Source organism: Mirounga leonina, unplaced genomic scaffold, assembly GCF_011800145.1.
Source record: "Mirounga leonina isolate KUSES-001 unplaced genomic scaffold, KU_Mleo_1.0 Mir_127, whole genome shotgun sequence".
NCBI classification, from domain to species: Eukaryota; Metazoa; Chordata; class Mammalia; order Carnivora; family Phocidae; genus Mirounga; species Mirounga leonina.
In genome coordinates, this window is record NW_023270316.1 from 30466324 (window position 1) to 30478459 (window position 12136).

General features: G+C 39.5%; 1 long non-coding RNA gene across 1 annotated transcript in view; it reads left to right on the forward strand.

The window, feature by feature from the left end:
• The window catches only part of LOC118009329, a 223609-nt gene that overhangs the window by 115062 nt on the left and 96411 nt on the right, over nucleotides 1–12136 (forward strand). The window contains exon 9 of the long non-coding RNA XR_004678885.1: nucleotides 5087–5228. This is a non-coding gene — a long non-coding RNA (uncharacterized LOC118009329). The remainder of the gene's footprint in view (nucleotides 1–5086; nucleotides 5229–12136) is intronic.

Sequence of the window (12136 nt, forward strand, 5' to 3'; positions counted from 1 at the left end):
AGTTCTGAGCTTCTTGTCTTATATGAAGAAAAGTCTCACACAATATTTGTGTATCTTTTAGGAAAAGTCCCCATAATTTGACGGACTCATAGGCAGGTTGACTTTGAAGCAAATGAAGCTTTAGTTTTGGTAACCCTCATTTGTATGGGCTCCTTCCAAGCCCCTGTAGCTAAATTTGTATTTTTGTGGAATTTTTTTTCCTAAATGTAATCCTCCTAGGATTACTTTAGGCCCCAGAAAACCTGGATCTGCCCTGCTGATGGATTCTGTATATGAAGCCAGCCCAACATCAGCTATCCCCTCAGCCACATCCTGATTCTGTTGCAGGCCATGTCAACCCATATCTGCAACATTGTATATTCAATGGTTTTGTCGAGAAATCCAGCAAACATCAAGGATTTCTGTATGCGTATTTTTTTTTTTTTGGTAGTGTTTACTGAAGACATTGAGTGGGGAGACCTGGCAGGAGGGTGTGGGGAGGAGGGGGGTGGGCAGAAATGAGTAGGAGTGGGAATCCTACATTATGTAACAAGGCATTTAAAAAAAGTATCACACGAGATAATTTATGTTCTTTGGACTTCTTTCTTGGCCTTGCCTCTACCAAGTCTCTGTGGCTGTTACTTTCTTTTTCCTTACTCCCCCTTCTCTGGATGCTCTTTGTTCTTTCGGATTTCCCCAGAGGTCTTCAAGCTCCTTTGCCCTCTATTGCATAGTGCCATGTGGCTCTCTCTCTCCTTCTACCCCGGGCTGGCCTCTCATCCATCACGGGACCTAGGAGCTTCCGACCACATTTCACTGACCTCTGCTCTTTAATGAAAGCCTTTTACTTTGGTGTCTCAAATCTCACTACGGTGGCTCTAGGCAGCATTTCGTTCTGCAGAAGTGTACAATGCTTATACCAAGCAGAATCTTGGTAGCTGAAAAATTCTCTACTTCCATTTCTTGACATGCACATTTTCACATTTGAACCCTACTTGACTGGAAAACCTTGGGGGCTGCACGACTTGCTGCCAGACTGGTGACTTGTCTCCACAGCTCCTGGCTCGGTAGTAGTAGCACAAACTAGAGGCTCAATAAACGGACGTTGATGGTTTATTAAATGAAGTTAGTATTTTTGTAAGAGGTGGCATATTGGTATCTACACTGTTAATTTGGCTTGACACAGAAGCTACAAGAAGCACTCACTGACTGGGCCTTCTCCTCAGAGGGTTTGCATAATCTGTATAGACTGGAGGAGCAAAGAAAGAAAAAAGAAAAACCAAAACCAAAAAAACCCTGAAACTGAATGGACCTACCTATTGACAACTTCAGTGAGTAATCATAGGGGCATTGTGAACTAAATAACTCTTACTATTGACATATGTATGCTTTCACATCATTTCAGAAGCATGTTCTACAGGCTTTGAAATTTTCACAAGAAGATAAATTCTATAGGAAAATAATTTAACATTTAGAGGGCTTTCTGAAATTTTGTACATAAGAAAATAGAGAAACAAACTACATAAAATGGTAAAGAATGGGCTTTATGATAAAGAAAAGAGCTAACAAGTCCCTTTGTTCATTTCAAATATTTTGAATCCTGCTGAATATAATCGCACAGGGAAAAGCAACATTCAAAATTAGCAACAGAAGAAACAAAGTATTTTTAGGACCCTGAACTGGCTTTCTACTTTGTAGGGCTCCCGGCTTGTAATAAATTGGAACTTATCTTTCCCTTTAGTTAGCGCCAGTTCTCTTCTGGAAGAGGAGACGTATTTTCTGATTGTACCAATGTGTCCCCTTAGTTTCATCTGTCATTGCTGTCTCCTCCTTGGAGTTGGCTGGGGCTAACTCTTTGGTTCAGGGGAGGAAGAACGCACTGGTCACGGATGCAGCTTCTGGCTGATTCGCAACGGCATTTTCTCCGGTATGTCTTCCATCTGGTTTTATCACTTAGCCACTTGATTTGGGCCATGAAGGTGCTATTGTCATGCAGGTGGAAGACCTCACCCGGTCTGCTGACAGGACGCAGTACTGTAGTCACAATCTTACTATTAACCCTTGGCTCAAGTAAGCTTGTAAGACTAGTTAGATTGACTCCTAGAGCCCGCTATCATTATTTCTGAGAGACAATATCAACACCAGAATTTTCCACGGTAAGTCATGACTTGAGCACTTTTTATTGGTTCAGCAGAACTTGTAAGCCGTGAGATTTGATAGAATAAAATAAAGATGAAAAGAAAACACACATATTTTTCTTCCTATGACACTATTTATTGCAACTCTATCTTCCATTCCTCCTCAAGATGTTTAGTCATCGGACATTTTCTCGGCAGAGACAAGAACTGAGAATCTGAACCTAAAATATTTTTAGGGACAGATTGATGGAACTTGATTTAGGATTAGGAGACATTGTTAGTTTGGGACAATATGTCGTTTTGAAAAGTACACATAGCCTGGGACTTCTGTAAGAATTCATTTAAAAAATTCAAAGTAAATAAAGCAAATACAAGGAAATTTTCCCTTTCCCTTGTTTTCCTTTCCTTGTTATTATAGTATTTTCTAAAAAATGATAGCAGCCTCCATTTATTGCTTATTCTAGTCATGTAACCATAGTGGTATCATTGATTTCCAATTTTATGGCAAACCGTTCCTGCTGGTCCAAGTCTATTCATTTATTATTGTGTGTACTCAAGGGAGGGAGATGAGCCCATTGATCCAGTGGTGCACTGGCTGGTAAATATTTAATGTTTATTCCTATCACTGGAATTATTTCAAGTTTGGATATTGACAGTCATTCGAATGCACCGATAGGTATGGCGCACAATACATAACATCATCCCCGGTGAGCGACGGTTCCCTTCATCTCTGTAGGCTGACTGACGGGCCGCGCAGTAGATCTGCAGTGGTGTTTTCCAGATGGCTGTCCCCCAGTCCAGATTTGAATTTCAGTTAATCTCGATGTCTTTTGTTGGAAGAATTATGCAAAAGACACTTGATCTCTGCTCTTTCTCAACGATCGAGCATTATTAGAACTTTAGGATCCTTGAACGTACTTGAGGGTTATTGACCTTTATAATTACCGTAACACCTGTGTCTTCTTGCATTATTTCTCACTAGAGATCCTCTGCTGCACCAAGAGAGAAATTTTGCTTTCAGATTTTCGCCATAGCAACAGATACTTTGCTTCATGCCATTACAGTTATCCACATTTAAGTGCTTAAAACTTGGTTTTGATTTTGAGACCCTTGGCCGTCTGCCCAGCCTTAGTCTTTGAAGCCATTTTCATCTTTCCAAGCATCCTACACCTGCTGACTCCTTCAAGGAAGTATGAATACCCAGAAGTGGTGGAGACAATTCTCCTGGAAACCCATGTTTTGTTGGGCTCATTCTAATTAGCTTGAATTTTGACTTTCAAGTTCATTTAGCTTTTTGGCCCTGGCATTGATTCTTGCCTTTTACCCTTGGATTTGACACTTGGCTTCTGTCTCTTGGACCTTCAAACCTCCCCCTCCCCGCCCCCAGTGGTCTTTGGTCTGGTTGTCCCTCTGGCTGTGAGTATTCACAGCCTCTACTGTTCCCATTCAAGCCCAGGGAATCCAATTCTGATCCCAACCAAATACTTGGTCATCAACATGATTGAGTTAGATCAGCAGTCCCTTCAAGAGGAAAAAAAGTCTTATATTGTTTGACCATTTCTATGTTCTTTAAGCAAAAGAGGTGTAAGACTCCTGCTTTCTGGTTAGGAGCTCCAGATGTTCTGTGCTATTATAGCAGTGTTTATATTTCCATTTTAAAATTGTGATTTATTTATTTATTTATTAAAAAATTTTTTAAAGAATTTATTTATTTATTTGAGAGAGAATGAGAGACAGAGAGCATGAGAGGGAGGAGGGTTAGAGGGAGAAGCAGACTCCCTGCTGAGCAGGGAGCCCGATGTGGGACTTGATCCTGGGACTCCAGGATCACGACCTGAGCCGAAGGCAGTCACTTAACCAACTGAGCCACCCAGGCGCTCTAAAATTGTGATTTAATATTAAGTAGAGCTTATTCATTAAAAATTATACAGTCCAGTGGTTTCTCCACAAAGTCAGTTGTATTATTTCTTACATCTTTTGGGGATGCTCCTGAGAATATGAGGGAAGTAGCATGGGGTCTTGTTCATAATAAGAACTAAATCAATGTGGTTAAGTATGTTATATCAGTTAGAGTCCTTTCATCTGAAAGTAATAGAAACTCTGACTCAAACTGGCTTAAGTAGTAATGAAGTTCACTTTCTTATAAAACAGGAACACCAGCAGTTGAACACCGGTTATCACCCTTAAGGGATGGTTGTGTCCTACCTCAATGAGGTTATCGAGATCCGTATTCTTTCCATCTGTGATCTGCAATTCTTAGTGTTGGCTCTCTGTGTAGATAGTAATATGCCATAGCAGTTTCCAGACATGAAAAAGTCCAGAGCAAGAGATGCTATTCCATCTAGTAGCTCCCCTAGGCAGGCGCACTGTTCCCAGAAGCTCCCAAGAAGGCATCTTCATACTTTGGTCTGAGCTGAGTTACAAGCCTGTTAATGAAGCAGTCACTAACAAAGGAAGTGACATTTCCCTTAGACTAACTTTTATTAAAAGTTAATTTCCTCTTGACTTTTTGTAGCTACTACATAGAATTTCTCACAAAAGAGACTGTATTTTGAAGACACAAGGCCATTAACATAGCAGAAAATCTGAAGATTATAAAGTTAGTCAAGGACAGATGTGAACAAAGCCAAACTCCACTATAACCAAAACAAACAAAAAAGAAAACCAGAAACCATTCCTTGGAGGCAAACAGAATTACCAGCTTCCAAATACGGCTCTTCCAGGAGAGAAGGGCACGATCAATTGGAGATGGGTCAACCACATCGGCATCAGCAAAATCTATGAGCATTCAATCGTTTAAGACATCTGAGACCAAACACTTTCTGTCATGAATAAATCTATTTCTTTTAAATTATCTTATTGTAGTCTAAGGATAATGTTCTAAATGAATTAAATCAAATGGTACTGAGTTTTCTTACGGCCTCAATTTGTGGCTGGTACTGCACTGACTCTATTGGAAACATCTGTAGGTCCTTCTCCACCCGTGGACTTGGTTGGGAGGATTCCTCAGCGAATGGCCCAGGATGAGGAACTAACATCTAGAAACTAAACCCAGATGGATGAAGATGTGGCCTTGTATCAACATTTACCTGTTTGGAGTCATTTGGAAAAGTAAGCTATTTTTTTTTTTCTATTTTCACCTTAAACTCTTTCTCATTCCAAAATTGTTTTGGTTTTTATCAATGCTTTGATTATAGTCAAAGTGAACAAGTTCATCTCCATGGACAGTTGCTGCGAAGGCTTTTTAGGTAGTAAACGTCTTTATTCTGTAGTGCGTGATCTGCGTGAATCCATAGGAAGAAAAACACTGACATAAAATTAATCAGAGTAGGACATTTCCCAGTCATGTGTGAATAAAAAAATGAGAATTAAAGCATTTCTTTTCAGCTATTAATTAAAATATATCATTATTTAACATGTAGTATTATGTATGTTTTTACGAATGCTATTTGTACACAAAAACCAAACTTTGTTATCTCTTTCATTTTGGTGAATGAAAGAAAAATTGGGGGCCTCAGAAATGTGTACTGATCTTGTTGTAGCACTCATGTGTCTAGTGTCAATTTAAAAAGAACCAAGCATTTTTAAGACAAAAAAGGGGACTATTTCTAATTATGGTAAATGTTGCATTATTCAACGTATGTGTGCTGAGCTCATGAATTATTTTAGTTCCTGTCTCTCTCTCTTAAAACCTGCCTTCATTTTTGTCACTTCACAAGTTAAAGATTAAAAAAGAGCGAACTAACTGTGAGGGCTAAATGAAATCATGTTCAAAATACAGTTTAGTCACCTACCCTGGCCTTGTCTCCTCATTTGTTTAAGGCCACCTCCAACCCTGAGTGTCACTAAATGTTAATGATGTGCTGAATGGCTTGTGTTAGCCTCTTGGCTGGTTTTGGTCTGGTGGGGCACAGCAGACCCATTTCAGTCGATTCTATCCCAATACACTGCAAATGACACTGACAAGAGACTTTTCCGCCAGCACATTTTCATAAAATATTTCTTCACTCTAGGAGAAACCAAATTTGAAATCATACCTTAAGTAAAGAGAAAAGGTATTTGAAAGTCCTGAAATAATTGCTAATTCCTTCTGGGAAACAGATTAGCTGTAGTTTTAGCAATACCGTCTATTACTAATCTCATAGCTAAATTATTAAAACGTTTCTTAGGAAAACGGATTAATTCATTAAAGCTGACAAGTTCTACTGATTTTAAATGGTAGGTAAATCTGTAAGCACTAGGGAGTCATTCAGTTGTGTAGATCCTTGGTAGATATTGCCTGAACGTTGAGAACTGGGAGATGTTTTTGGGGAAGGTGGTGGACTCTTCTCTCACGAGGAAGGGTGCCGAAGGAATGCTGTTTGCTTGTGGTGGTTTGAATGGGTCCTGGTGCAATGGGAGGGATGGGCTAAATGACTCTAGAGACCTCTATTTTTCTGCCTCTCTTTATTCCACATTGGCTACAGAGTTCAAAATTGTTTTCCTGCTTTTTGCAGAGCAATTCTCATCCCTCACCCCCATCCCCCCCAAAAAAACTTGCATAACCTAAACTCATAAAAGTACTCAGCAGAACAAAGGAGGCTTCACTTCCTTATATAGCAGTTGGGGATCATAGCAAAAAAGAGAAATATACACAGGAATAGAGAAGCTAGGGGAGAATGGGAGGTCACCAGGCTACCAGTGTTTCGCTCCTCGTATTTTTTAAAACCAAAATTTATTTAAGTGATACTAGCCGGTCAAATGTTTTTCTTGTCAAATTCAGAGAGGATTACCTTCTAAAGTAACGAGTCACCTTTGGCAAGACGGTGACTTATTAAACGTATGTCATAGTTGATGACATTAACTCTCCTTTCCAGAACATCAGCTGCAAAAAAATCCCTTCCTCTTTCCTTTTTATAGCCTCTCTCCCTTTAAAATTATCTTAAAAACTTGACTCCATGCCATAGTAACCCATCTGGAACCATTTGGATGTCGCCTGCCTGTTTATCTGTAGAGTCGCCTCTGGACAGAAGCTCCCTAACTTCTCCATTTGCAGAGGATATGGTCTGGGAAAACGGGGCAAAGTAAGATTCTAACACCGTTCTCTCCAGTCGATGTTGATAAGCCCCACTATTTCAGCCTGATCTCTGTCAGGGATAAAGATGAAACTTTAGCTAAAAGGTAGCATATTGAGACTAATTAGAAAGGTAAGTGTCCAGAATGAAGGCATTTTCCTTGCAGTTTCCCCCCCTGTGCTTATAATCAAATCCTCATTAAGCCTCTGGGACCACCTGCTACTGCTACATTGAATGATAAATTCAGTACAGATAATGCATCTCGCTGGGAATATTGAAAATGCAAAAAGAATGCTTTTTGAGGTTTTTAATAAAAGTAAGTTTTAATGCTCGAATGAAGAACTGTGCAAGATTTTGGTTTAATTTGATGCTGGTCTAAATTAGAATAAACCATACTTGAATATTTTTCTTATAACTTGAGAAATGCTATTGAATCTCTTTTGATTGTTTTCAAGCCACAGCTGAGTGTAGCATTTTTTTTCCCCACATGTATTTGAGAGTTTGCAAAACTTCGCTTACAATAGGAACTTAAACAATTATAGGTTTGAATTTGTTTAGCAGGACCGTAAAACAATTATGTATTCAAATCTATAGAGCGAAGCTCTGGTGTTTGTTTAGTTGTGTGTTTTTTCTTTTCTTTTTTTTAAAGATTCTATTTATTTATTTGAGAGAGAGAGAATGAGAGAGAACACATGAGAGGGGATAGGGTCGGAGGGCAAAGCAGACTCCCTGCCTAGCAGGGAGCCCGATGCGGGACTCGATCCAGGGACTCCAGGATCATGACCTGAGCTGAAGGCAGTCGCTTAACCAACTGAGCCACCCAGGCGCCCCTAGTTGTGTGTTTTAGTAATGTGGAAATCTACTATAAATTTATCTTTCTTCCTATTAAGCTTGCATTTACCTGCATGATATACTCCCCTTTCCTCTTAGGAGATATCTGTTTTCATTATATTCTGAGATTTGTTTCTTCTTCCTTTAATTTTTTTTCATTTAATCCAAGGATTAACTTTATTATTTCTTTTCTTTTCTTCTTCCTTAAGAGCTGCAACATTTTCATGATGTTCTAAATCTTCCAGCACTGAATAGAATATAAATGGCTTTCCAAACAAGCAAATACATAATCTATCACCCTGCAATAGCCCCTTTTCTGGAGCTGCCAGATATCAGAGGAAGTTAATTCTTTGCTTTCAGGGTTTTAACATATACATACTATTTTCACTTAGGCATTTAAAATATTATCATGCTTTAGTGTTTTCTGAGTCTCTTCTATTTTTATATAAACTGATATGTTGAATAAGTAGAATATTTCTCTCTTTCTATAGCTCTCTGATTGGGCTCTTCCAAAGCAATATGTTCCTTCTGAGAAAAAACAATATGAGTGTGCTGGATTTAAAGTTACAGGGCTAGCAGCAAATTATTTAACACTAGGGTTTCCGATTAAAGGACCAATCTTCTCCTTTGATAAAAATGAGACTCAGAAGAAAAGTGACTTATGTAAGTTAATGGTAGAACTCAGTACTCTTTCTGGTACGACCTGCTGCTTCTCATCTAGAAATCCTCCCACATTCATTGAGTTCCTACTGCACACCAAGACTGCATAGGGAATTTTTTTTTTTAAGAGAGAGCATGAGCGGGGGTGGGGAGAGGGGCAGAGGGAAAGAGAGAATCCCCAGCAGACTCCCCGACTTAGGGCTCGATCTCCTGACCCTGAGATCATGACCGGAGCCCAAAATCAAGAGTTGGTCGCTTAACTGACTAAGCCACCAGGTGCCCCCATATAGGGGATTTTTTAAAGTAGATTTTTTTTCAGCTTTATTGAAATATAATTGACACATAACATTATGTACATTTAAGGTGCACAATGTGATAGTTAGATCATTCATCACCTCATATAATTACAATATGTTTTGTGTCTGGTAAAAACGTTTAAGACCTACTCTTTTAGCAACTTTTGAGTCTATAATATAGTATTGTTAACTAGAGTCACCATGCTGAATATTAGATTCCCAGAACTCATTTTTCTTATAATTAGAAGTTGGTTCCTTTTGACCAACATCTCCCCATTTCTTCCATTCCCCATCTGCTGGCAACTACCACTCTACTCTGTTTCTATGAGGTTGGCTTTTTTTTTTTTTAGATTCCTCATGTTAAGTGTGACCATAGAGTATTTGTCTTTTTGTCTTTCTGTGTCTGACTTGTTTTACTTAGCATAATGCCCTCAAGGTCCATCCATGTTTTTGCAAATACATTTTCTTTATCCATTCCTCTGTCTGTTGATGGACACTTAGGTTGTTTCCATATCTTGGTCATTGTGAATAGTGCTGCAATGAACATGGCAGTACAGATATCTCTTTGAGATCCTGATTTCATTTCCTTCAGATATATACCCAGAAGTAGGATTGCTGGATGATTTGGTAGTTCTGTTTCTAAAGTTTTGTGGAACCTCCATACTGTTTTCCATAATGGTTGTACCAATTTACATTCCCACCAACTGTATTTTAGGGTTGCCTTTTCTCCACATCCTTGCCAACAGTTGTTATCTCCTGTATTTTTGATAAATGTTGGGGAGGTCATCAAGTAAATGTGACTGCTGGTTGACCCTGAGCTGGATCCAAGCAATCAGAGTCTCCTTATCCCCTCCACCATCCTTAGAGTGTAGGCTCTGTCCACCTCTTCCAAAGTGGGAGGGATTTTCAAGGACACAGCCTTGAGAGAGCAATGTGTTGTTTCGACCATCTGGATGGCATATGTGGCTTTATATACTTTTATAAGTATACTTTTAAGGCCGTTATATACTTTTAAGATTCTGATTGGCTGATCGAGAGGTCTACCTGTCTTATGGCTGCCAAAGATAGGCCTTGTAAGTTCCTGTGCTTGTTAAAACTGCTGCCTACCAATCTGGGATGGTTTCCCTCCTTCTTTGGTCTCTTCCTGCCCTCTGTGGGTAGAGTAGAGGGTAGAGTAGATTCTGAAGGAGTCTTTGTACTGGAGAACATAGCCCCAGTGCTTTGCCTAGAATATCTGAAGCCCTGGGTAGAACAGGTTGGGATTAAAAGATCTGATTGATGGGGTACATCCAAATTCCTTAACAAGACTTATAATACCTTTTTTTAAAAAATTTATTTATTTGTCAGGGAGAGAGAGAGAGAGAGTACTCTCACAAGCAGGGGGAACAATAGGCAGGGGGAGAAGCAGCCCCTGAGCAAGGAACCCAATACGGGACTTGATCCCAGGACCCTGGGATCACGACCCGAGCTGAAGGCAGATGCTTAACTGACTGAGCCACCCAGGTGGCCCTACAATACCTTTCTCACTCTAGCTCTTAATAATTTAGTCTCAACTATTTCCATGACTGTTTTCAAAACAAACATTTCAGCCATAATAAACTAATTATTTGCTTGTTTATGATCAAGCCATACTTTCTCTTGCCTCTGGAACTGTGAATGTGCTCTTCCTTCTGTTTTGAATAATTCTGCCCCCACTCCTTCCTGCATCATGGATACATATTTCCTGGCTAACTCCTACTTATTCATTATTTCTAGGTTAGATGTCACTTCCCTTGGGAAATTATTCCCAATTCCTAGGGCTAGGTTATGAGTCTCTCCCAGATACTTCCATAGAAGACTATTTAACATTGTTCTCATACAAAACATATTTGAGTTATAATTTCTGGTTTACTCTCTGTATTGCCCACAAAACTGTAGCTCATTAAGTACAGAGATTCTGTAATGTTGTCATTATTTCTCCAGACCCTAGCACGGTGACTGAGATGTGACAGGCACTCTCAAATATTTGTAGAATATGTGAGTGGTTGATAATCTTCAATGAACCAAATGGAGGGCAGAGAACTATATTGCACCAAATCATCCCAAGTTAACCAGGGGAAGTCATTCATTCATTTGTTCCTGCATTTATTTATTTATTTTTATAGCCAAACTTGGAAGGCATGAGGTTTCATTTAGGAAGAACTTGAAGGGTTGTTTCCGATGCATCTGGCACTCTAGCAAATTATATTTCCTAAATATGGGTTCACCAATATATATCCCATTTGATATGCTCTTCAGAGAATATGACATTGACAGTATTCTCTCTCCATTAAAATTAGATGTGTGTTTGCATCTGCCTTGACCAACAGAATGTGGCAGAAGTGATGCTGTGTGACTTTCAAGTCTAGGTTATAATTAGGGAGTATGATTCTACCTTGCTGTCTTTCTCTCTCTCTCTCAGCTTGCTCACTTTTAGAACTCAGCCACCTTGTTGTGCAGAAGCCCAGGCCACATGGTGAGGCCATGTGTATGTGTCCCAGCCAAATGCCCTAGCTCAGGTCTCAGCTGACAGCTGGAATCAAATATCAGACTTGCGAATGAGCAAGCCTTCAGATGACTCCAGGTGCCAGCCTTTACATTTTCCAGCTGAAGCCCCAGACATATTGCAGTAGAGGCAAGCTGCCCTGGGGTGCCTTGTGTTAATTCCTGACCCTCAGAAATCATGAGAGATAAGCAATGACTATTGTGTTTAACCCACTGCATTTTGGGATGATTATTATGCAGCAGCAGATAATACAGGCAGCAGGATAATTTCCCCACCTTTCATGTTTGCTGGCTTTTCCCATTGCAGTCAGAACATGCTTCCTTGGAAACACAGTCAATAGATTAAGTTTGTATAAAAGAAGAGGAAATTGAAATGGAGTTCCATGCGGGGAATAAAAGGTTAAGAATGGTAATTTAAAAAATGAAGTGATTGAAAACTGTTAAAATATTAATAATAATTAAAACTACAAAGATTAAAAGTAGAATTTTAAAAAACTAGATTAAAAAAATTTTTTAAAGATTTTATTTATTTATTTGAGGGAGAGAGAGCGTGCACACATGCATGAGCTAGGGGAGGGACTGAGGGATAGGGAGAGGGAGAAGCAGACTCCCCACTGAGCAAGGAGTCTGACTTGGAGCTTGATCCCAGGAACCC